The following is a 22,733-nucleotide window of genomic DNA, read 5'->3' on the forward strand; positions in this document are numbered from 1 at the left end:
TGGTGCTGGCCTGCCAAACACCTAAATGGACACATACAACTGGCCATCGCCAAAGAAGGTGACTCTCTCAGGCAGGGAGACCTCCTGGTGCCTCTGTCCAATACCGCTCAATGTCTTTAATCCATTATCCACGAGTAACCCAAAACCAACATGGAAATAACGTCAACAACTATACAAAACCAATGATTAGTTTCATTGATCTGCAGTCAGTTTCTTAATAATTATTTCTACTTTTTAAAATCTTTAAAATGGACAATTTTAGGAGCCAACCCCTGACAATCGGTAAACAGCCACCAATCAGCAAAAACGCGCCATCATGATTCATTGGTCTAACCCAGCCAGTCATACCCTTGAGCCTGCTCTGCCTTTTAATACGATCGTGGCTAATCTCATCTTCGCCTCAACTCCACTTTCCTGCCCGGTCCCCATATTCCTTCAACTTCATTACTCATTAAATATGTATCTATCTTCTCCTTTAATTTATCAATGTCCCAGCATCCACTGCAGTGTATTCCACAAGATCACAACCCTTTAAGAGAAATAAGTCTCCTCATTTCAGTTTTAAATCTGCTACCCCTTATCCTAAAACTATAAACTCTCCTTCTAGTTTGCCCCACAAGGAGCAACATCCTCTCTACGTCTACTTTGTCAGTTCTCTTTAGTATCTTGTATTTGATCCCCTCTCTCATCTCAATATGGTTTAAACCAGGGCCAAGGACCATGGAAAAGAGCTGTGCATTGGCCATAACCATGGGCTTAATACTGCAAACCCTCACGTTCTCATCAGTCCCCGGATGAGGTTTCTCCAAGTTATAAAATTAACTCCCAAATCATGAGGGTCATAGGTTGGGAGGGTCTCCTTTATTCACTCCCCTCTCCACCCCCCCCACCAAAACTGTCACAACAATTCCCCTCATTGATGCCTTTCTCCCAGGCAAAAAAAAATTATGCTTTAAAAAGAGAAAATTCCCAAAAATCAGAAAACAAAAAAGAGATTCAAAGTTTGTGAGAAGATTTGTAGCTCGGGTGCTCGTTGTTGTGATTCTGTTCGCCGAGCTGGGAATTTGTGTTGCAGACGTTTCGTCCCCTGTCTAGGTGACATCCTCAGTGCGTGGGAGCCTCCTGTGAAGCGCTTCTGTGATGTTTTCTCCGGCATTTATAGTGGTTTGAATCTGCCGCTTCCGGTTGTCAGTTCCAGCTGTCCGTTGCAGTGGCCGGTATATTGGGTCCAGGTCGATGTGCTTATTGATTGAATCGGCAACGGACAGCTGGAACTGACAACCGGAAGCGGCAGATTCAAACCACTACAAATGCCGGAGGAAAGATCACCGAAGCGCTTCACAGGAGGCTCCCAAGCACTGAGGATGTCACCTAGACAGGGGACGAAATGTCTGCAACACAAATTCCCAGCTCAGCAAACAAAACCACAACAACAAAAAAGAGATTTTATTAAGTACCAACTTTGAAACACTATCATATATACTCACATATTAGGAATAAGAAGTGAGTCCAAAAGAAAAGATAAAATATAAATAAAGTTGTAGAGGTCAGTCTCTCTGGATCATTAATAAAAGCAAATAAAATATCATTTGTTGAACAGTCTCATTCAGGATTTTTGTCTTTTGCAATTAGGTTGAAACCTTCTTGTCCTGTTTCCTTCACAATGGTTTACTAATCAGTTGACATCTCGCCTGCAGAATTACAGAACAGATTTATCTGCAGTGCAGGGATGACCAGTGAATGCTTCTTCACCTGTGATATTCACAACAAGACTAGCCCTTGAACCCTTGCAACCCTCCCCTCATTATCTTTCCTGTTATATCTCTTGCTCTGTTGGAAGTTTCCCTGACACTCTGCAAATGTGATATTCTAAGAGTTCTAAACAGGACTTTGCCAGACAGCAACTGAATTTACATTGCAATCCTTTTTTTTTGTCAGTAGCCATCTTTTTTTTAAAAACGCATTTTGGAATAAAAAATTAAATTATGTCCAAAGTACTTTGCAGTTCTGACCTCTCATTGTGACCCTACCACCATGACTCCATTTCAGAAAGAATGTTCTTGACAATGTTCATTCCAATGTGATGAAAGTTAAAAATCACACACACCAGGTTATAGTCCAACAGGTTTAATTGGAAGCACACTAGCTTTCGGAGCGAAACTCCTTCATCAGGTGGTTGTCCTGATGAAGAAGCGTCGCTCCGAAAGCTAGTGTGCTTCCAATTAAACCTGTTGGACTATAACCTGGTGTGTGTGATTTTTAACTTTGTCCACCCCAGTCCAACACCGGCATCTCCGAATAATGTGATGATAGTTATTAATTATTATGACATTGATGACTTCTTGACAGGTTTTAATTCGTAAATGACGATTGTGTACACAAACTGTGCGTGTAATATAGGAGCACTCATGTGTATGGATAGAACAGCAAAGGCCAGAGAGAGCAGAGCTCTGAAATACCATACTTTAGTTGTGACATTAACCAGAAGCAAGGCTGAAAGGGGTCTCACTATGACAGGTGAAACTGTGCAACTTCACCTCCTCCTCATAATCACAGGAGTGTGCTGTCTGCCTGTCACTGAGTGTGCATTGTCATTGCTTTCTCAATATCATTGGCAATGGGGAACAGGATCATGCCTTTATTTGTAGTATAATGAGATAATAATCTCATAATGCTATCCATTCATAATCAGATGAGGATGATATAACAGTGACATCAATGGTCACGCAGAAGAGACTGTGAAGAAAGATTGGAATAGTCTGTCAGTGAAAATGCAGAAAACAGTATTCAGTAGAATCTACTGGAAGTAGACAGCAGTCACAGCGGGAAAACATACAGGATGGAAACCAGCAGCAGAGACGAGGATAGCCATCTCTCCAATTTAACAGACTCCTTGGCTGTAAATCTTATGGCTATACAAACTGGCCACTCATTGCAGTTCATCAGGACAAAGGCTAAAGTTCAGCACTCAGGCCACAGTCAGTCAGAAATAAATGTCAGATCTTTCATGTTTAGTTTCTGCTGGTTGCCTTTCTATCTCCATGGCCAGAAGTATAAAACCCATCTCTATTGGTAATTCTACCTCCCTCCAGCGCTATGGGTCATCCTCCTTCCCTTCAGAAAACGAATTACAAACTGCAATCAGATATTGTCCCGGAAAGTTTCTACTGAAACAGACTGTAGTTCTTTCATGAATAATAAATGTAAGTGTTCAAAAGCATTGACGTACAAACTGCATAATTTCTTCATGCCTGAAGGAACTTTCTCTGGGACCGTTTGTAGCAGAGTCTCAGAGGTTTACTTTCAACGTCTTTTCGAAATACACAGAGAAATCCTGTAAGATTGGCTGCCTTGAAAGGTCAGCCTGGCCCAACACTCACTTTTCAGCAATAAATTACTTGGTTCGAGCCTCAAAATTTATTGTATTTAGGCCTTGTGTTTATAATCCTGGCTCACTTGCTTTAAGTCTTGAAGTGAGAGAGTGGTGTGCTTCTGGAGATGTCAACATTTGGATGAGATGCGAACTCAGATCTTAACTCAGCTTCTCTCAGGTAGGCATGGGAAATCCCACGGCATTTTTTTGCATGGAAGAGAAACAAGCTTCTCCAAGTAGATCAGAAATAAAAACAAAGTCCCAGAGAAACACAGCTGTTGTTTCCCTGGTGCCAGGATCAAGGATGTCTCAGAGATGGTGCAGAATGTTCTCACGGGGGAGAGGGGCCAGCAGGAGGTCATTGTCCACATTGGAACCAACGATATAGGAAGGGAAAAGGTCGAGATTCTGAAGGGAGATTACAGAGAGTTAGACAGAAATTTAAAAAGGAGGTCCTTAAGGGTAGTAATATCTGGATTACTCCCAGTGCTACGAGCTAGTGAGGGCAGGAATAGGAGGATAGAACAGATGAATGCATGGCTGAGGAGCTGGTGTACGGGAGAAGGATTCATATTTTTGGATCATTGGAATCTCTTTTGGGGTAGAAGTGACCTGTACAAGAAGGACGGATTGCACCTAAATTGGAAGGGGACTAATATACTGGCAGGGAAATTTGCCAGAACTGCTTGGGAGGATTTAAACTAGTAAGGTGGGGGGTGGTGTGGGACCCAGGGAGATAGTGAGGAAAGAGATCAATCTGAGACCGGTACAGTTGAGAAAATAAGCAAGTCAAACAGTCAGGGCAGGCAGGGACAAGGTAGGACGAATAAATTAAACTGCATTTATTTCAATGCAAGGGGCCTAACAGGGAAGGCAGATGAACTTAGGGCATGGTTAGGAACATGGGACTGGGATATCATAGCAATTACAGAAACATGGCTCAGGGATGGGCAGGACTGGCAGCTTAATGTTCCAAGATACAAATGCTACAGGAAGGGTAGAAAGGGAGGCAAGAGAGGAGGGGGAGTGGCATTTTTGAAAAGGGATAGCATTACAGCTGTGCTGAGGAAGGATATTCCCAGAAATACATCCAGGGAAGTTATTTGGGTGGAACTGAGAAATAAGAAAGGGATGATAACCTTATTAAGATTGTATTATAGACCCCCTAATAATCAGAGGGAAATTGAGAAACAAACTTGTAAGGAGAACTCAGCTATCTGTAAGAATAATAGGGTAGTTATGGTAGGGGATTTTAACTTTCCAAACATAGACTGGGACTGCCATAGTGTTAAGATGGAGAGGAATTTCTTAAGTGCGTACAAGACAATTTTCTGATTCAGTATGTGGATGTACCTACTAGAGGAAGTGCAAAACTTGACCTACTCTTGGGAAAGGCAGGGCAGGTGACTGAAGTGTCAGTGGGGGAGCACTTTGGGGCCAGCAACCATAATTCTATTTGTTTTAAAATAGTGATGGAAAAGGATAGACCAGATCTAAAAGTTGAAGTTCTAAATTGGAGAAAGGCCAATTTTGACAGTACTAGGCAAGAACTTTCAAAAGCTGATTGGAGGCAGATGTTCGCAGGTAAAGGGACGGCTGGAAAATGGGAAGCCTTCAGAAATGAGATAACGAGAATCCAGAGAAAGTATATTCCTGTCAGGGTGAAAGGGAAGGCTGGTAGGTGTCGGGAATGCTGGATGACTAAAGAAATTGACGGTTTGGTTAAGAAAAAGAAGGAAGCATATGTCAAGTGTAGATAGGATAGATCGAGTAAAATCTTAGAAGAGTATAAAGGCAGTAGGAGTATACTTAAGAGGGAAATCAGGAGGGCAAAAAGGGAACATGAGATAGCTTTGGCAAACAGAATTAAGGAGAATCCAAGGGGTTTTACAAATATATTAAGGACAAAAGGGTAACTAGGGAGAGAATAGGGGCCCTCAAAGATCAGCAAGGCGGCCTTTGTGTGGAGCCACAGAAAATGGGGGAGATACTAAATGAGTATTTTGCATCAGTATTTACTGTGGAAAAGGATATGGAAGACATAGACTGTAGGGAAATAGATGGTGACATCTTGCAAAATGTCCATATTACAGAGGAGGAAGTGCTGGATGTCTTGAAACGGTTAAAGGTGGATAAATCCCCAGGACCTGATCAGGTGTACCTGAGAACTCTGTGGGAAGCCAGAGAAGTGATTGTTGGGCCTCTTGCTGAGATATTTGTATCACTGATAGTCACAGGTGATGTACCGGAAGACTGGAGGTTGGCAAACGTGGTGCCACTGTTGAAGAAGGGCGATAAAGACAAGCCAGAGAACTATAGACCGGTGAGCCTGACCTCGGTGGTGGGCAAGCTGTTGGAGAGAATCCTGAGGGACAGGATGGACATGTATTTGGAAAGGCAAGGACTGATTAGGGATAGTCAACATGGCTTTGTGCATGGGAAATCATGTCTCACAAACCTGATTGAGTTTTTTGAAGAAGTAACAACGATGATTGATGAGGACAGAGCAATAGATGTGATCTATATGGACTTCAGTAAGGCGTTTGACAAGATTCCCCATGGGAGACTGATTCGCAAGGTTAGATCTCACGGAATACAGGGATAACTAGCCATTTGGATACAGAACTGGCTCAAAGGTGGAAGACAGAGGGTAGTGGTGGAGGGTTGTTTTTCAGACTGGAGGCCTGTGACCAGTGGAGTGCCACAAGGATCGGTGCTGGGCCTTCTACTTTGTGTCATTTACATAAATGATTTGGATGAGAGCATAAGAGGTGCAGTTAGTAGGTTTGCCGATGACACCAAAATAGAAGGTGTAGTGGACAGCGAAGAGGGTTACCTCAGATTACAACAGGAACTGGACCAAATGGGCCAATGGGCTGAGAAGTGGCAGATGGAGTTTAATTCGGATAAATGCGAGGTGCTGCATTTTGGGAAAGCAAATCTTAGCAGGACTTATACACTTAATGATAAGGTCCGAGGGAGTGTTGCTGAACAAAGAGACCTTGGAGTGCAGGTTCATGGCTCCTTGAAAGTGGAGTCGCAGGTAGATAGGATAGTGAAGAAGGCGTTTGGTATGCTTTCCTTTATTGGTCAGAGTATTGAGTACAGGAGTTGGGAGGTCATGTTGCAGCTGTACGGGACATTGGTTAGGCCACTGTTGGAATATTGCGTGCAATTCTGGTCTTCTTCCTATCGGAAAGATGTTGTGAAACTTGAAAGGGTTCAGAAAAGATTTACAAGGATGTTGCCAGGGTTGGACAATTTGAGCTATAGGGAGAGGTTGAACAGGTTGGGGCTGTTTTCCCTGGAGCGTCCCCGGAGGCTGAGGGGTGACCTTATAGAGGTTTACAAATTATGAAGGGTATGGATAGGATAAATAGGCAAAGTCTTTTCCCTGGGATCGGTGTGTCCAGAACTAGAGGGGATAGGCTTAGGGTGAGAGGGGAAAGATATAAAAGAGACCTAGGTGGGACTAGATTGGTTTGGGATATCTGGTCGGCATGGACAGGTTGGACCGAAGGGTCTGTATCCATGCTGTACATCTCTATGACTCTATGTCTGGCAGCATCACTGGAGAGAGAAACAGAGTTAATGTTTTGATATGACTCTTCTTCAGAACTGAAGAGAGAGGTGGGCAAGTGATAAATTTATAGAAAAGATGGCGAGGGACAAGTGGAACAAGAGAGAAGGCAGAAAGGTTACAGGCAATTGAAATTAGTGCCATAGAAAAAAGGTAAAGAGAGTGGCTGTACTGAAGCAATTATCCAGAATGGCTGTGAAAGACACAATAAAGGTAAGCTCTGATTCAAAGCAAAAAGACATGCACAAAATCTAGCTGTACATCCCCAACACAAAAATAGCCAATTACATGCTCACATGCAGCTGTGATGTCACACCAACATAACACTGAATTTTCAACTAGTTATAAGATTAGGGAAAACACAGCAACAATTCCAACTACCCTTTAAATTTGTAATGTGGAAGCTATTTAAGAGTCAATGGAAGTATTGATTTGTAAAGAAACTTATCGACTGACTGTAGTTGTTGCTAGGCTTCCCTGATCTTGCAAGAAGTTTAAAATTTCTTGAAGGAAGTTGCTGCAGTTTGGTTCCTGCTCAGAATGAACTTTGGGGAAATAGACCCAGTTATTTTTGTTATATCCAGTCAGGTGTGAATCTTTTATGTTTTGCACTTGCTAACTGTAAGGCTCCACCTCACAGTGCCATTGCCAATAAACGCAGCCATAGGAAATTCAGACACCGTCAGTGCTGAAGGTTTGAAGTTGTTGAACTCAATGAGGTGCTATTCCTCCAGTTTGAGCTGGGATTTATTGGAACAGTGCAACAGGTCAGGGCAGGAATGTGAGTGTGAGAGCACATCAATTGGAATATTCACTGCCACAGAAATAGATGGTAACCTTGATGTGCAGGCAGTCAATCCATGTAACATTTTATAAATTCCTACTTTGGAAATAGAATCAGTCTGACTCAAGATTGGATACAGACAGAATCTAACCTCACACCTTTAATGCATTGTCTGAGCTGAAAGGTCACCTTTTTTTTAATAAGACCTTGAGAATGTGATGTAAAAGAAGTTCTGGGATTACATATTAATGAACCAAAACCTGCAACCCATTCTAAAAGATGAAAGACTAAAGAGCAATCTAGGTTTGTTCAATATATCTTTTCAGTTGCATGACACTGTAATCTTTTGCTATAAATTCTGTGTCTTATGATCTTCTTCCAAAGCTACCTGATGAAGGAGCAGTGCTCTGAAAGCTAGTGCTTCCAATTAAACCTGTTGGACTATAACCTGGTGTTGTGTGATTTTTAACTAAAATAGATGACCTGATCAATTATCTCAGTACTGCGTACAAACTGCCTGAAAATGCATAATTTACATCAATAACACCAATGTGTGAGGACATACTTGCAGCTCGGTGGCTCCATGGTTAGCACTGCTGCCTCACATAATCTGGGTTCAATTCCATCCTCAGGCGACTGTTTAGAATTTACACATTCTCCCCATGTCTGTGTGGGTTTCCACTGGGTGCTCCAGTGTCCTCCCACAGTCCAAAGATGGTTGGTTAGATAGATTGGCCATGTTAAATTGCCCCATAAATTGCCCCTTGTGTAGATTATCTATGGGAAATGTGGAGTTATGGGGATAGGGTGGAGATCTGTGTCTTGGTGGGATGCTCCTCTGAGGTTTGGTGTCGACTTGATGGGCTGAACAGCCTCTTCCTGCACTGTGGGGATTCAATGACATTTTTGATGGTGAAGTGTTTCAGTGTATCAAAAGCATGGAAAAGGGCTCTAATGGCAAAGTGGCAATGCCCCTACCTCTGAGCCAGAGGACCTCAGTTCAAGTCCCAGCTGCTCCAGAGATGTGTCGTAACAACTTGACTAAAACATACCAAACTGGTGCAAGCATTCTGGACTGAATGGCCTCCTTCTGTGTAGTAACAATTCTGTGAATGTGTCAGAAAAGCACATGGATAATCGAGGCAGGTTGTTGGCCATCTTGAATTGCATTGTCTTTGTACAGTTTGGCTTCAAAAAAATCAACTTTTCAAAATGGAAAATGGGCCTTAAGAACGGGTTTGCCATCCAATAAATCACTGCATATCAATATAATTATTAGAACTATTAACCCTGAGACTCAGGTAATGATCTAGAGCCCTAGGTTTGATCCACTATAGCAGGATGATGAAATTTGAATGCAATAAATGTCCAGAATTAAGAATCTACTGATGACCATGAAACCACTGCCAACTGTTGGAAAAACCCATCTGGTTCCCTAATGTTTTTGAGGGAAGGAATTCTGCCATCCTTACCCAGTCTGGCCAACATATGAATCCAGACCTACAGCAATGTGGTAGACTCTTAACTGCCCTCTGAAAAGGCCAGCAAGATACTCAGTTAGATCCATTACTATGAAGTCTCAACAAAGAAATAAAACTGGGCAAATCACCTGGCATTGACATAGGCACCCTGCAAAGTCCTCCTTATTAACATCTGGGAGTCTAGTGCCAACATTGGGACACTGTCTCACAGACTCATCATGCAACAGCCTGACATAATCATACTCAGGGAATCCTACCTTAGAGACAATGTCCCAGACACTTCCATCACCATCCCTGGCTATGTCCTATCCCACTGGCAGGACAGACCCAGCAGAGACGGTGTCGCAGTGGGATACAGTTGGGAGGGAGTTACCCTGGGAGTCCTCAACATTGACTCTGGACCCCATAAACTCTTGTGGCTTCAGGTTAAACATGGGCAAGGAAACCTCCTGCTGATTACCACATACTATCTTCCCTCAGCTAATGATCAGTATTCCTCCATGTTGAACAACACTTGGAAGAAGCACTGAGGATGGAAAGAGCACAAAATGTCCTCTGGGTGGGGGATTTCAATATCCATCACCGAGAGTCACTCATCAACAGCACGACTGATCGAGCTGGTCAGGTCCGTAAGGACATCGCTGCTAGACTGGGTCTGCAACCAAAGGTAAAAACATACTTTACCTCATCCTTACCAATCTTCTGGCTGCATATGTATCTGTCCATGACAGTATTGGTAAGAGTGACCCCTGGTAAAAACAATGACTGCAGATGCTGGACCACTAATCCAGATTTTGCTGCTCCTTGGATGCTGCCTGAACTGCTGTGCTCTTCCAGCACCACTAATCCAAGAGTGACCCCTGCACAGTCCTAACGGAGACAAAGTCCTGCCTTCACATTGAGAATACCCTCCATTGTGTTGTATGGCACTATACTGTGCCAAATTAGATTAGATTAGATTAGATTAGATTAGATTACAGTGTGGAAACAGGCCCTTCGGCCCAACAAGTCCACACCGACCCGCCGAAGCGAAACCCACCCATACCCCTACATTTACCCCTTACCTAACACTACGGGCAATTTAGCATGGCCAATTCACCTGACCCTGCACATCTTTGGACTGTGGGAGGAAACCGGAGCACCCGGTGGAAACCCACGCAGACACGGGGAGAACGTGCAAACTCCACACAGTCAGTCGCCTGAGGCGGGAATTGAACCCGGGTCTCTGGTGCTGTGAGGCAGCAGTGCTAACCACTGTGCCACCGTGCCGCCCACGGGATGCACAGGCGAGGTGGGTCAACCAAGGGAAATATGGGTTATGGGTGGTGGGCTGGGATGTTCTTCAAACAGTTGATGCAGACTCAATGGACTGAATGGCCTCTTTCTGCACTGTAGAGATTCTATGATGTGCCACAGGACGGAACCATAGTGTTGTGAATGCGGCATTCTCATGTGTTAATCCATGAGATTAACACATGATTAACACTTTGAAAAAAATGAAGCAGACTTTGAGCAGATCTAACAACTCAAGACTGGGCATCCATGAGGCACTGTGGGCCACCAACAGCAGCAGAATAATACTCCAGCACAATCTGTAACCTCATGGCCCGGCATATCCTCCACTCATCAAGCCAGGGGATCAACCCTGGTTCAATGGAGAGCGCAGGAGGGTATGCCAGGAGCAGCACCAGGCACACCTGAAGATGAGGTCTCAACCTGGTGAAACTACCAAACAGGACTACTTACATGTCAAACATAAGCAGCAAGTGACAGACAGAGCTGAACGATCCCACAGCCATTGGATCAGATCTACGCTCTGCAGTCCAGACACATCCAGTGGTGAATGGTGGTGGGCAATTAAACAGCTCACTGGAGGAGGAGGGTCCACAAATATCCCCATCTTCAATGATGGAAGAGCCCAGCACATCAGCGCAAAAGATAAGGCTGAAGCTTTCGCAGCAATCTGCAGGCAGAAATACTGAGTGGATGGTCCGTCTCGACCTCCTCCAGTGGTCTCCAGCATCACAGATACTCGCCTTCAGCCAATTTGAAACACCCCACATGATCAAGAAATAAGACCATAAGACATAGGAGTGGAAGTAAGGCCATTCGGCCCATTGTGTGCACTCTGCCATTTAATCATGGCTGATGGGCATTTCAATGCCACTTACCCGCATTCTCCACGTATCCCTTAATTCCTTGCAAGATCTAGAATTTATCAATCTCTGCCTTGAAGACATTTAATGTCCTGGCCTCCACTGCGCTCCATGGCAATGAATTCCACAGGCCCACCACTCTCTGGCTGAAGAAATGTCTCCTCATTTCCGTTCGAAATTGACCCCCTCTAATTCTAAGGCTGTGCCCATGGCTCTTAGTCTCCCCACCTAACAGAAACAAATTCCCAGTGTCCTCCCTTTCCAAGCCATGCATTATCTTGTAAGTTTCTATTAGATCTCCCCTCAACCTTCTAAACTTCAATGAATACAATCCCAGGATCCTCAAATGGTTGGGGACATTGGATACTGCAAAGGCTGTGGGCCCTGACAATATGGCAGCAATAGGATTGATATTGTGTTCCAGAACTTGCCGCTCCCCTAGCCAAGCTGTTCCAATACAGTTACTACACTGGCATCTACCTGACAATGTGGAACATTTCCCAGGTATGTCCTGTACACAACAAGCGGGACAAATCCAATCCAACTAATTACTGCTCCATCAGTCTATTCTCGATCATTCAAGTGATGAAAGGTGTTATCAACAGTGTAATCAAGCAGCACCTGCTCAGCAATAACCTGCTCAGTGACCTGCAGATTGGGTTCCCCCAGGGTCACTCAGCTCCTGACCTCATCACAGCCTTGGTTCAAACATGGACAGAAAAGCTGAATTCCAGAGGGGAGGGGAGAGGGACAGCCCTTGGTATCAAGGCTGCATTTGACCGAATGTGGTATTAAGAAGCCCTAGCAAAACTGGAATCAACGGGTATCGGGGACAAACCCTCCCCTGGTTGGTGTCGTACCTGGCACATGGGAAGATGGTTGTGGTTATTGGAGGTCAGTCATCTTAGCTCTGGGACATCTCTGCAGGAGTTCCTCAGGGTTATGTCCAAGGCCCAACCATCTTCAGCTTATTGCAAGGTCAGAAGTGGGGATGTTTGCACAATGTTTAGTACTATTCGCGACTCCTCTGATACTGAAGCAGTCCATATTCAAATGCAACAAGATCTGGACAATAGCCAGGCTTGGGCTGACAAGTAACAAGTAATATTCACACCACACAAATGCTAGGCAACAACCAACTCCAATAAGACACAATCTAACCACGGCCTGTTGTCATTCAAAGGTGTCACCATCACTGAATCGCCCGCTATCAACATCCTGGGGGTTACCATTGACCAGAAACTGAACTCTACTTGCCACATGGATACAAAAGCAAGTCAGAGATTACAAACGCTGCAGTGAATAACTCCCCTCCTGACTTCCCAAAACCTGTCCATCATCTGCAAGGCTCAAGTCAGGAGTGTGATGGAATACTCCCCACTTGCCTGGATGGATGTAGCTCCAACAACACTCAAGACGCTTGACACCATCCAGGACAAAGCAGCCACTTGATTGGCAGCCAATCCAGAAGGAGCCACACCTTCCACAGCTGAACCAAACAAAAAACAGAAAATGCTGGAGAAACTCAGCAAATCTGGTAGGATCTGTGAAGAGAAAGTAGAATTAATGTTTTGAGTCCAGTGATCCTTGTTTGGAACCATGCTAATTTCTCCAGCACTTTCTGTTTTTCTTTGATTTGAAAATATTTATTCATTTATTTTATGACGAATGCTTCCCTCTACTGGCACATCAAGGAAATGTAATCCTGATCTTAATTCCTGTTAAGTTATTTACTATTTCCATTTAATACAAATTGACACATTTAGTCACTCAATATGGTAATGGTTTATAATTGGGTCCAATTTAGCTTTATCATTCTTTAAAATGACATCTATGACAGAGTGCTATTTGAATTAATATTTCTACTTAGGACTTTCTTTCGGCCCCCAACGGCAAGGAATGTTAGTACCCAGTTCTTCTTTGTGAAGTCAGGTCACAGAAATAGGACAGGATTTACCAGAAATCCTCTATCCTCTCACCGATAACAATTAGGGAGCCTCTCCCATTCTTAGAAAATAAAGTGTACAGGAAGTTCAAGAGGGATAGAGTAGGAGAGGGAACTATGTTAAATATTTACTTCTGTGATGCCAGTGCTACTGATTACAGGTTCTTACTAATGTCAATAGGACCAAGGATTGAATCTCTCACCAATTCCATTTATTCTGTCAGTATGACAGGCCTCAGTAAGTCTTCATACTGGGAAACGTGGAGGCACTGCACAGTCACACTGCTGCATGACATCTGGGTTGAGTCACCTTTCTTCAAACACTTTGTGCCTGGTTACCACAGAGGAAGTGAATATGTGGAAACCACAATAATGGGGACTTTGTCCACAAACACAAATGACTTCTCAGAAAGCACAACCTATTCCACATAGGTGAAGGGTTTCCCAGTAAAGAAAGGAAATATAAAGAAGATGGGGGTAGATGTGAACAGAGGCTTAACCAGGTGAATTATGGAACCATGGCATTTTATCCCAAATACTTGACGTCTGTAGAAGAGCCACTTCAAAACTACGCAAAACCGCAAGCATTCTTTGCAGAAGGGCTTGTCTCCTTACAAGACAATTCATGTTATGAATCATATTTTAATTATGCCTAATATTACTACCCGTCTTCAAACAAGTCGTGGGTAAAACGTGGTCATGTTTCTTACAATCTCCCCGCTGCTTCCCTGTCTGGATACAAGAGAATCTTTAGTGTCTGGATATAAGTGAATAGCTAAGGACAAAGTTTAGTTGCCCTGAAGGTGCGGGTTTGGTAAATTGGAGGAAAGGGTTCAGAACAGATTTACAAGGATGTTGCCAGGGTTGGAGGGTTTGAGCTTCAGGGAGAGGTTGACTAGGCTAGGGCTGTTTTCCCTGGAGCGTCGGAGGCTGAGGGTGACATTATAGAGGTTTATAAAATCATGAAGGGCATGGGTAAATACACAAGGTCTTTTTCCCAGGGTGGGGGAGTCCAGAACTAGAGGGCACAGGTTTAAGGTGAGAGGGTAAGATTTAACTGTTGGGCAACTTTTTCATGCAGATTGTGGTGTGTATATGGAAATAGCTGCCAGAGGAAGTGGTGGAGACTGGCACAATTACAACATTTAAAAGACATCTGGCTGGGTATATGAACAGGAAGGGTTTAGAGGGATATGGGCCAAATGCTGGCAAATGGGATTAGATTAGGTTGGGATATCTGTCCAGCATGGACGAGTTGGAACGAAGGGTCTGTTTCTGTGCTGCACATCTCCATGACTCTATGATTAAGTATATAGTAGGGTGGGTGAGTAAGTGAATGAGTGACTGAGTGAGATAGATCTAAAAACAGAAAAGAGTAGTATAAGACCTTAATGAGTCTGATTTTCTGACATTCCTGACTGGAATGCAGCAAAGAGTATCTATTCCTTCCTCTTAAAACTGCAGTTGGCTGCTGGAGAAAGCAGTTCTCATTAAATCATTTTCAATCGTAAAATAATATGGTGTATGAAAAATAATTGAATATGAATAAATTTTCAAATTTGCAGACTATGGGAAAAGCAGCTCTATCTGTTCCTGCATTTGTGTTGCAATGTTGTGCATAAGAGATTAATCAGTGTTGACTGTGGCTTGGCTCATTGTGGTCTCTCCTGACTCAGAGGTTACAGATTCATATTTAACTAAGCAATGGGGAGGAGAGATCATGCTTGGATGTCACAAATCAATGGCTAGAATCAAGACAGGATAAAAAAAAAGTAATATGGAAATGAGGGTCAAAAATGGCAGGAAATGGCAGTGAGAATAAATTTAAGAACGCACCAAGTCAAGGACAGATTTTGCAAAGAAAGCAAGAAAGACAAAAATAAAGGCTCTATATCTGAATATGTGTAGCAATTAGAATGACGTAAATAAATTGATAGTACACATTGGAATAAATATGATCTGAAAACAGAGATGTAGCTGCATGTGACAAGGTATGGATCCTGAATATTAAACATGACATTCATAAAGAATAGGAAGCTGGGTAAAGGTGTGTAAAGGTGGACGAATTGCTCTGTTAATCAAGGATGTTATTGGTGCAATAGTTAGTTCACCTTAGTTCAGAAGATCAGGATATACAATTAGTTTGGATGGAGATGAGGAATAGTAGGGCAAACAAGTCACTATCAACGGTGGTCTACATTACCCTCACAGTAACCACAATGTAGGACAAATTATACAATGAGGAATATTTAAGGTTGGAATGAAGTTATGATGATCATCATATGTGACTGTAATCTACATATAAACTAGAAAAGTCAAATTGGAAATATTAGCCTGGATGAGGAGTCATAGAGTGCTTTTCAGATAGTTCCTTAGAGTAGCATGCAGCGAGGAGTGCAATGTGGCAGGATTAATTCATGATCTCAGAATAAAGGAATCTTTGGGTTGCAGTGACATATTGAATTTCATATCTAATTTTGAAAAGAAGGAGTGGGTCTCAGACTAGTACTTTAAACTTAAATAAAGGCAACAATTTGAACGTAATATATGGGCCAAAGGCTCCGTTTTAATGCTGTACGACTGTACAAATCTGAGCTAGCTACAGTGAACTGAGATACTAGGCTAAGGGACAGGTTAACTGAGAAGCAGAGGCAGAAGTTTAAGCGCATATTTCAGAATACTCAGAATAAGTACATTGATACAACAAAGAAAAATTACTGGGGAGGGCCCAGCATCTGTGGTTAACTAAATACATTTAAGAAAGCATCAAACTGGGGGGAAAATGCATGTAATTACAAAAAGATGCATGGCAGGTCGGGTGATTGGTTAGAATGTCAAGAATGGTAGCAAATGAAAAAGAGAGCCAGAAATTACAGTATGAGAGAAACCAGCTAGAAATGTAAAACCAGACAGTAAGAGCTTCTCCAAGCATTTAAAAAGGAAAAGACTAACTGAAGTGAGCGTTGGTCCTCTAGAGAGTGGGGAGCTGATAGAAGGCATTAAGGAAATGATAGATGAAAGGAACAAGTACTTCAGGCTACTGTCAAATAATATCCATCTCCAACAACAGAAAATCCTATCATTGCCCCATGACATTACCATCACTGAATTCCTCACTGTCAACATTTTGGACGTTATCATTAGCCAGAAACTAAACTGGACTAGCCATATAAATACAGTGGCTACAAGAGCAAATCAGAGGCAGTAACTCACTTTAGTAACTCACCTCCTGACTCTCCAAAGCCTGTCCACCATCTACAAGGCACAAATCACGTGTGTGGTGGAATACTCCCCATTTGCCTGGATTGATGTAGCTCCAACAACACTCATGAGGCTCAACATAATCCTGGACAAAGCAGCTCACTTGATTTTACTTCATTTGTTCATGGGATGTGGGCATTCCTAGCTGAAAATGTGTTGCTGGAAAAGCGCAGCAGGTCAGGTAGCATTCCTAGCTGAGCCAACATTTGTTATCTATCCTGACTGGCCCTTGAAAAGGTAGTGGTGAGCTCCCTTCCTGAACTACCGCAGTCCACATGCTGCAGGTATACCCACAATGGCAGATAGTGGAACTTGAATCGAATAAAATTGGGAATTAAGTGCCTAATGATGACCATGAATCCATTGTTGACTGTTGGAAAAATCCATCTGGCTCACAAATGTGCTTTAGGGAAGAAAACTGCCATCTTTACCTAGTCTGGCTGAGATGTGACTCCAGATCAATAGCAATATGGTTGATTCTTAACTTCCCACTGATTAGCTAGGAAGGAGTACTAAATGCTGGCTTTGTCATCAATGCCCATATCCCGAATGAGTGAATAAAATGCTGCTCGAGAAGAAATTTCAGGATTTTGCACCACATCCACTCCCTCCACCGCCCAAGCTCAGTCGTAGCACAGTCGTAGCACAGTCGTACAAGATACATTACAAAATTTCACCAAGGCTCCTTCCTAACCGATGATCATTTTCACCCAGAAGGACAAGGCCAGCAGGTACAAAGGAACACCACGCCTGTGTGGAAAGGCAAGTTCCCCTTCAAGCCACTCACTATCCTGACTTGGAAATACTGTTTCTCGCTGTTCCTTGAGTGTCACTGGGTCAAAATTTTGGAACTCCTTCCCAAATGACATTGCGAGTCTACCTCCAGCATGTGGACAGCAGTGATTCACACATGTGACTCACCTTCTCAAGGGCAACTGGGAATGGGCAATAAAGCTTCATGCTCTTTGGATGCAAGTTCTTCAGTACATGCTGTCTGAACACACACCTATGGGGCAGGTGGTATTTTTGTCTGGGTCTCCTGACCCAGAGGCAGGGACATTGCCAACAAATAAGACCAGCCTGGTTCTTTGGTGTAGCTGGCAGCAGCCATTCTCCCTTCAGGAGATTGTCCCTGAGTGAGACTGGAGGGACGATACCCCTGGGTAGGGTGTGGAGTGGGGTGGGAATGTTCTGTCCCTGAGAGGTCCCCATGAGGGGGGAGGAGCTGCCCCTGGGGATGGGGGAGGGGGAGGGGGAGGGGGGAGGGTGTGCCCCACCCCCATCCTTGCCAGGGGAGATGGGTTGAGGGAGCGGGAGGAGCTGCCCCCTGGGGTTGGAGGAATATAAAGAACAAAGAAAATTTACAGTCCAGGAACAGGCCCTTTGGCCCTCCAAGCCTGAGCCGATCCAAATCTACTGTCTAAACCTGTCGGTCAATCCTAAGCATCTGTATCCCTCTGCTCCCCACCTACTCATGCATCTGTGCAGACGCATCTTAAATGAATCTACCGTGCCTGTCCCTACCACCTCTGCTGGCAACGTGTTCCAGACGCCCACCACCCTCTGCGTAAACTATTGCGTGTATCCCCTTAAACTTTCCACCTCTTACCTTGAAAGCGTGAATCCTTCACCATGGGAAAAAGCTCATCTCTATCCACCCTGTCTATACCCTTCATGATTTTGTAAACCTCAATCAGGTCCCCCCTCAATCTCCTTTTTTCTAATGAAAATAAACCTAACCTGCTCAACCTCTCTTCATAGCTAGCACCTTCCATATCAGGCAACATCCTCGTAAACTTTCTCTGCACCCTCTCCAAAACGTCCACATTCTTTTGGTAATGTGGCGACCAGAACTATACACAGTATTCCAAATACAGCTGAACCAATGTCTTGTACAATTTTAACATGACTTGCCAGCTCTTATACTCAATACCTGTCCAATGAAGGTAAGCATACTATATGCCTTCTTGACCACTATGCCCACCTGTGCAGCCACCTTCAGGGTACAATGGACATGCACTCCCAGATCACTCTGCTCATCAACTTTTCCCAAGGCTCTTCTAGTCATTGTATAATTCGCTCTAGAATTAGTCTTCCTAAATACATCACCTCACATTTGTCTGGATTGAAATCCATCTGCCACTTTTCCGCTCAACTCTCCAGTCTATCTATATCCTCCTGTATTCTTTGACAGTCCTTTATGCTTTCTGCTACTCCACCAATCTTTGAGTCATCTGCAAACTTGCTGATCATACCAACAGTGCCCTCTTCCAGATCAGTTATGTATCTCACAAACAACAGTGGCCCCAGCACTGATCCCTGTGGAACACTGCTGGCCACCTTTCTCCATTTTGAGAGACTCCCTTCAACTACTACTCTCTGTCTCCTGTTGCTCAACCAGTTCTTTATCCACCTCGCTAGAACACCCTGCACACCATGTGACTTCACTTTCTCCATTAGTCTACAATGGGGAACCTTATCAAATGCTTTACTAAAATCCATGTATATGACATCAACAGCCCTTCCTTCATCAATCAACTTGGTCACTTTCTCAAAGAATTCTATTAAGGTGGTAAGGCACAATCTGTCCCATACAAAACCATGTTGCCTATCACTGATAGTTGCCAATCATCACGCCCTTCCTTCAGGGCAAAAGTGAGGACTGGAGATGCTGGAAACCAGAGTTTAGATCAGAGTGGTGCTGGAAAAGTACAGCAGGTCAGGCAGCATCCGAGGAGCAGGAAGATTGACGTTTCGGGCAAAAACCCATCATCAGGAATAGAGGCAGGAAGCCTCCAGGGTGGAGCGATAAATGCAGGGGGGGGGGGGAGGGGGGAAGAGAAGGTAGCAAAGAGTATAATGGGTGGATGGGAGTGGGATGCAGGTGATAGGTCAGAGAGGAGGGTGGAGTGGATGGGTGGGAAGGGGGATTGGCAGGTAGGACAGGTCATGAGGACCGTGCTGAGCTGGAAGGGTGGAACTGGGGTAAGATGAGGGGGAAATGAGGAAACTGGTGAAATTTACATTGATCCCCTGGGGTTGAAGTGGTTCGATGCGGAAGATGAGGCGTTCTTCCTCCAGGCATCGGGTGGTGAGGGAGTGGTGGTGGAAGAGGCCCAGGACCTGCATGTCCTCAGCAGAGTGGGAGGGGGTTGAAATGTTGGGCCACGGGGGGGGGGTGGGGTTGATTGGTGTGGGTGTCCCGGAGAAGATGTTTAGTTGCACCAATCACCTGTGCCAGGCTGCAGAGAGGAGGCACAGTATAATGACTATTCCAGAGAAGCCAAAGCTATTTTTCTCAGTCTGACCTCCAACATGTATTGTAGCAGCATTGCCTCACAGCCCAATACATACACAGAACGTGGGCCTAAACAAGAAGGCCTGGGCCATTGCCATAGTAACCACTGACTATACATTGAAGCAGTGGATCGGGTATGAGCCAATCACAGGGAATGACTGTTGTTGTTGTTGTCCTGTAAGCTCTAAAACATGAATCTGTAAGAGACGAGAGACCAGAGCTCAGAGGCAGGAAGATGAGCTATCCTCGGCAGAGTGGGAGGGGGAGTTGAAATGTTGGGCCACGGGGCGGTGTGGTTGATTGGTGCGGGTGTCCCGGAGATGTTCCCTAAAGCGTTCTGCTAGGAGGCGTCCAGTCTCCCCAATGTAGAGGAGATTGCATCGAGAGCAATTCCTTTAACCAAGTCTATGTGCTTGCAATAACGTCATACTCCCAGGCACCAATCCAAGCCCTAAGTCCATCTGCCTTACACACTATACTCCTTGCATTAAAGTAGATGCATTTCAGGCCAACAGTTCTTTTGCGTACATTTGCTCTCTGCCTACTCTTCCCCTTGGTAATGGTAATGTGAGGAGTTGTGTGTGTGAGGCAGTGCCCCCCGGGGTGGGGGGGGAGGTGTGAGAGTGACCCCTGGGGGGGAGTGGGGTGTGTGTGAGGCAGTGCACCCCTGGAGGGGGGAGGGGGGGAGAGAGGTGTGTGTGTGAGGCAGTGCCCCCCTGGGGGTGGGGAGAGGGGTGTGTGTGAGGGGGCAGAGGGGTGTGTGTGTGAGGCAGTACCTTCCTGGGGGTGGGGGGGGAGGGTTGTGTGTGAGGCAGTGCCCCCCTGGGGGGTGTGTGTGAGGCAGTGCTCCCTTGGGGGGAGGGGTGTGTGTGAGGCAGTGCCCCCCTGGGGGGTGGGTGTGTGTGTGAGGCAGTGCCCCCCGAGGGGGTGGGGGAGGGGTGTGTGTGTAAGGCAGTGCCTCCATGGGGGTGGGGGGAGGGGGGTTGTGTGTGAGGCAGTGCCCTGCCTGGAGGGGGGGAGGGGTGTGTGTGAGGCAATGCCCCCCTGGAGGGTGGGTGAATGTGTGAGGCAGTGCCCCCCTGGGGGGTGGGGAGAGGGGTGTGTGTAAGGCAGTGCCCCCCTGGGGGGGGGGGGGGTGGGGAGAGGGATGTGTGTGAGGCAGTGCCCCCCTGGGGGGGTGGGGAGAGGGGTGTGTGTGAGGCAGTGCCCCCCTGGGGGGGGTGGGGAGAGGGGTGTGTGTGAGGCAGTGCCCCCCTGCGGGTGGGGGAGGGGTGTGTGTGTAAGGCAGTGCCTCCCTGGGGGTGGGGGGAGGAGGGTTGTGTGTGAGGCAGTGCCCCCCTGGGGGGAGGGGGAGGGGTGTGTGTGAGGCAGTGCCCCCCCTGGGGGGAGGGGGAGGGGTGTGTGTGAGGCAGTGCCCCCCCTGGGGGGAGGGGGAGGGGTGTGTGTGAGGCAGTGCCCCCCTGGGGGGGTGGGGGAGGGGTGTGTGTGAGGCAGTGCCCCCCTGGGGGGTGGGGGAGGGGTGTGTGTGTGAGGCAGTGCCCCCCTGGGGGGTGGGGGAGGGGTGTGTGTGTGAGGCAGTGCCCCCCTGGGGGGTGGGGGAGGGGTGTGTGTGAGGCAGTGCCCCCCTGGGGGGTGGGGGAGGGGTGTGTGTGAGGCAGTGCCCCCCTGGGGGGGTGGGGAGAGGGACAGGGGGAGGGGTGTGGCTCCTGTTCCGGGGAGACGGATTGAGGGCGGGGCTGCTCTGTTTACGTGGAGATCCCCCGCCCCTTCCTGCGGATGTGACGCAGGGACCGGAAGTCGCTGTTGGGGACCGGAAGTGGAGGGCGGCGGATTCGAGTCGCTTTTTTTCGGAGTTTCTGAAAAATCATCCGCGAGGCCCCGGGGCCGCACCGAGAGCGAGAGCGTGAGTCCCGGGGGTCGGGGGGTCGGGGGGTGGCCGATCGGGCGCGGCCCGGCCCCGGCCCCGGGGGGGGGGGAGGGAGGGACACGGTGCCCTGTCCGCTGCGTAACTAGGCCCGAGGCCTGAGGATACCGGCCCTGGGCCTGACCTCCCTCCTGCTTCATGGGGAAAGGGAGGGAGGGAACGTTTTCTGGGGGTCGGGGGGCGAAATCAGACCAGGGTCCCCATCCTACAGTAACTACCTACGTTTATATAGCGCCCAAAGCGTGATTTCCTTTCCCGGGGACCTTGGGTGTGGAACCTTTGGTTTTATAAACTCCAGTGGAGGAGGAGAGAGGGAGGGGGGGCCGAGGCCGCACCATCTGAAGGCGCAGCCCCTTGTGGTGTCCTGGAGAAGGGGCGTGAGCTCAGCAGCTTTGGGGAAAGGCGGGGGCGAGGCCATTGAGCGGTTTGACCTGTAACGTGACCCTGATGTTTGACTGGGAGCCGATGGAGCTGTTTGGGGTTTGGTACAAATTTGGACAAATGCAGCAGAGATTTGCATGGCTCATGTTTATGTGGATGGGATGTTGGGGATTGACCAGGAAGGAGTGTGTTACACCGATCGTGTCTGGAAGTAACAGTCATGGATAAGAGTTTCAGTAACGAATGAGTTGATGCAGGGGCACCGATCACAGTGTTAAAGAGTTAAGTTGGGCATCCTGATTGGTGACCTGAATATACATTGAAATCTGTCCTCGAGGTCGAATATAACTCAAATTTGTGAACAACCAGTTGCTCCACAGAGGGACAAGAGTTGGGAACAGATCCTTTGAGAATACCAGAGGATGTCATGCAGAAGCAAGGAGAAATTGCTCTGGCTGTGACTGGATACATTTGTGTTGTGGGGAAAATTTGGGCAGTTCGAGAGGAAGCAGGAGGTCCTATTGTTTAAATGTGAATCTTCCAGATTTTC

At 46.1% G+C, this 22,733-nt stretch overlaps 1 protein-coding gene across 1 annotated transcript in view; it reads left to right on the top strand.

Moving 5' to 3' along the window:
* The first annotated feature begins 21,688 nt into the window (after positions 1–21,688).
* The window catches only part of smndc1 (survival motor neuron domain containing 1), a 35,371-nt gene continuing 34,326 nt past the window's right edge, over positions 21,689–22,733 (top strand). Inside the window, exon 1 of the mRNA XM_043713103.2 lies at positions 21,689–21,781. The gene's annotated coding sequence lies outside the window, so the exon portion shown is untranslated. The remainder of the gene's footprint in view (positions 21,782–22,733) is intronic.

This window comes from Chiloscyllium plagiosum, unplaced genomic scaffold (assembly GCF_037043375.1).
Source record: "Chiloscyllium plagiosum isolate Xiang-an unplaced genomic scaffold, Cpla_swu_hap1 HiC_scaffold_22, whole genome shotgun sequence".
In the NCBI taxonomy this organism is placed as follows: domain Eukaryota; kingdom Metazoa; phylum Chordata; class Chondrichthyes; order Orectolobiformes; family Hemiscylliidae; genus Chiloscyllium; species Chiloscyllium plagiosum.